The sequence below is a fragment of the Hyperoodon ampullatus genome, assembly GCF_949752795.1.
Source record: "Hyperoodon ampullatus genome assembly, chromosome: 2".
Classification (NCBI taxonomy): Eukaryota; Metazoa; Chordata; class Mammalia; order Artiodactyla; family Ziphiidae; genus Hyperoodon; species Hyperoodon ampullatus.
Window position 1 is genome coordinate 53,508,204 of NC_136915.1, and position 2,727 is coordinate 53,510,930.

Consider the following 2,727-nt stretch of genomic DNA (forward strand, 5'->3'; position numbering starts at 1 on the left):
CTATTCATCTTTTCTGGCTTAGCTCAAAGGTCATTCCCTCAAGAAAAGACTCCCGGGCCTCCCTGGTGGCGCAGTGGTTGAGAGTCCGCCTGCCGATGCAGGGGATACGGGTTCGTGCCCCGGTCTGGGAGGATCCCATATGCCGCGGAGCGGCTGGGCCCGTGAGCCATGGCTGCTGAGCCTGCGCATCCGGAGCCTGTGCTCCGCAACGGGAGAGGCCACAACAGTGAGAGGCCCGCGTACCACAAAAAAAAAAAAAAAAAAAAAAAAAAAAAAAGAAAAGACTCCCTGACCCACCAAATAGGTCATATCCTATTTTATGGTCTCATGGGATGCTAAATTTCTCTATCAGAGCACTTATCAAAAATTGTAATAAGGCATATGTTGTGCAATTAGTTTTTATGCTCTTCCTTCCTTTTTAGAATAAAAGCTCTGTAAGTGCAGGGGCTATCTGTCTTGTTTTCCTTTATGCTCAGTGCCTAGAATTTTACCTTATATGTAAAACACACAAAATACATATTAACAGAGGAATGAGGAATAAGTGCATGGAACAAATAGTACCAACCATAGTTTGAACCATGTGAAGTCCTATGTCCTTTACTAGACCATGTCTATCTTTCAGAAAAATAGAAATGACTCCAATGTGTTAGGCTGATGTGTTTTTGATGAGTCTGAGAGTGTCCTGATAAGTGTGCCAAGATCTGGCACCATGGCCACCCAACCTGGCTAGCACGCTTCTCATTTTTCTAATACGACATGTCAGTTGCCTAATCCATCCACCAGGTGCTCTTGCACTTGTGTATGTCAACCTCTGCTTACCTACAGAGGGAGCTGTGCCCCTCACCAGCTATGTGCCCTTAACTGGCTACTTGACCTTCCTTTTCTTATCTGTAAAATGAGGACCTGGTACATAGATTAGAGATTTCCCTTCCCACTGTGAAGAGGATGTGTAAACTTCTGCCTAAACTTAGACACCATCACAGAAATAAAGAGGAAGAGGGGAAACACCTTGAGAAGGAAAATGTGGTCCCGATAGTCTTTTTTTTTTTTTTCTTTTGTGGTACGCGGGCCTCTCACTGTTGTGGCCTCTCCGTTGCGGAGCACAGGCTCCGGACGCGCAGGCTCAGCGGCCATGGCTCATGGGCCTAGCCGCTCCGCGGCATGTGGGATCCTCCCGGACCGGGGCACGAACCCGTGTCCCCTGCCTTGGCAGGCGGACTCTCAACCACTGCGCCACCAGGGAAGCCCCCGATAGTTTTAATAGCAGAATCCACAGAATATTTACCTGGGACAGTTTTAAACTCAGAGACTACATTACCTTTCTTTTATCTTTTCTTTTCTTTTTTAACAAACTGTTTTCTGCTAATCTTATTTCCATTCTGTTTAAAGCCTGGAGAAGAACAGCTTAAGACCACTCAGTGGTTGTTCCTACTCTTTCAGTGGCCTGAGCAGTGGGAGCTGCAGACCAGTCCTCAGTGGCGGGCTGAGGGCTCCCGTCTTGTGCAGGAACTTCTGGGCAGGCACAAAGAGGCACCTGCGCCTTCAGACCCGTCTGCAACCACGGGTAGAATACAGTGAACTTGGGAGCTGCAGCAGTCCATTCACCCTGATGCTCCTCCTTGGCCATGGCCTTCTCAGCATGGCCTGCTCTTCCTTTCAGTCTCTCCAGCACCTCTGTAGAAGCAGAGATCAGGCGTGACCCCCCCAGGGTGTGCACACAGGATGGTACCACGCATGTGCAGAACTTCCTGGGCCAGGATCCACCACCTCAGACCCACTGAGTGAACTCCCTTGTTGCTGCAAGGATGGCAGTGTCCACAGGGCGCAGAGGAGAGTCTGTGTTACAGGGAGCAGTGGTAGGTGGGTTAACATACAACACCTCTGTGAGAGGCTGGTAGTCAGCCCTGGGATCAGTAACCCCCAGAAGACGCGGCCCCTGGAAGGCTGCCTGGATCTGGTTAGTGAAGGTTCCAGGAGTGAAGCGGACGGCAATAGGAGTGGCTCCAGTGACAGCAGCAAACTTCAGCACAGCCCTCTGGCCAGTGTTCCTGGAAGATATGACACTGATCAGTCAGTTTTTAAATGGTAACAATGGCACAAGCCATCTGCAGAAGCTTCTCCCAGGTCTCCTTCAGATCTATAATGTAGATGCCATCACTTTTCCTTTAAGAGATGTATTGTTCCATTTGGAAGTCAAGGTTGGTACCACCTAAGTGGGTTCCTGCTGCTTGGAATTTGAGGATATCCTCTTCCTTCATTTGTGGGACATCAAGCGTTCTAAACTTTGTGAATGTTTCCCTTTAAGTTACAATGAGGACCCAAGACAATGCTGTACAGACTCCTCTCTGGGTAGTTGAGGAAAGGCTGTATTACCTTTCACTGGCAAGTCTGAAGTTTTCTTCACCCATCAACAAGCATGGGATCTTGAGAGCAAAATGGATCCAGAAGGAAAATGTCACTTTCAGTTATAACATCAAGTTTCATTGAGCCTCAACCAAAGTTTCAGTCTCACTCCCAATTTAAAATTTCTGTTTTTCCCAACATCCCCTGATTTGCAACCCTCAACATAGGCCTGAGTCATGGGCAGGAATCTTCAGCGGCAAATGAGAAGTGTATGTCTGGGTGTATTCTCCTCACTTATACTGGATCTCCAGATTTGGGGTAAAAGAGAGGGGAAGAGGAAGAAGAGAGAGAAACATCCTTTCCTAGTGCTGATGTTAATGTTTT

At 48.0% G+C, this 2,727-nt stretch overlaps 1 pseudogene across 1 annotated transcript; it reads right to left on the reverse strand.

The window, feature by feature from the left end:
* Positions 1-1,405: 1,405 nt before the first annotated feature.
* LOC307069525 (small ribosomal subunit protein uS2-like) lies at positions 1,406-2,267 on the reverse strand (annotated as a pseudogene). Its single transcript has one exon. The product of its transcript is annotated as a small ribosomal subunit protein uS2-like (transcript).
* Between the last annotated feature and the right edge of the window lie 460 nt (positions 2,268-2,727).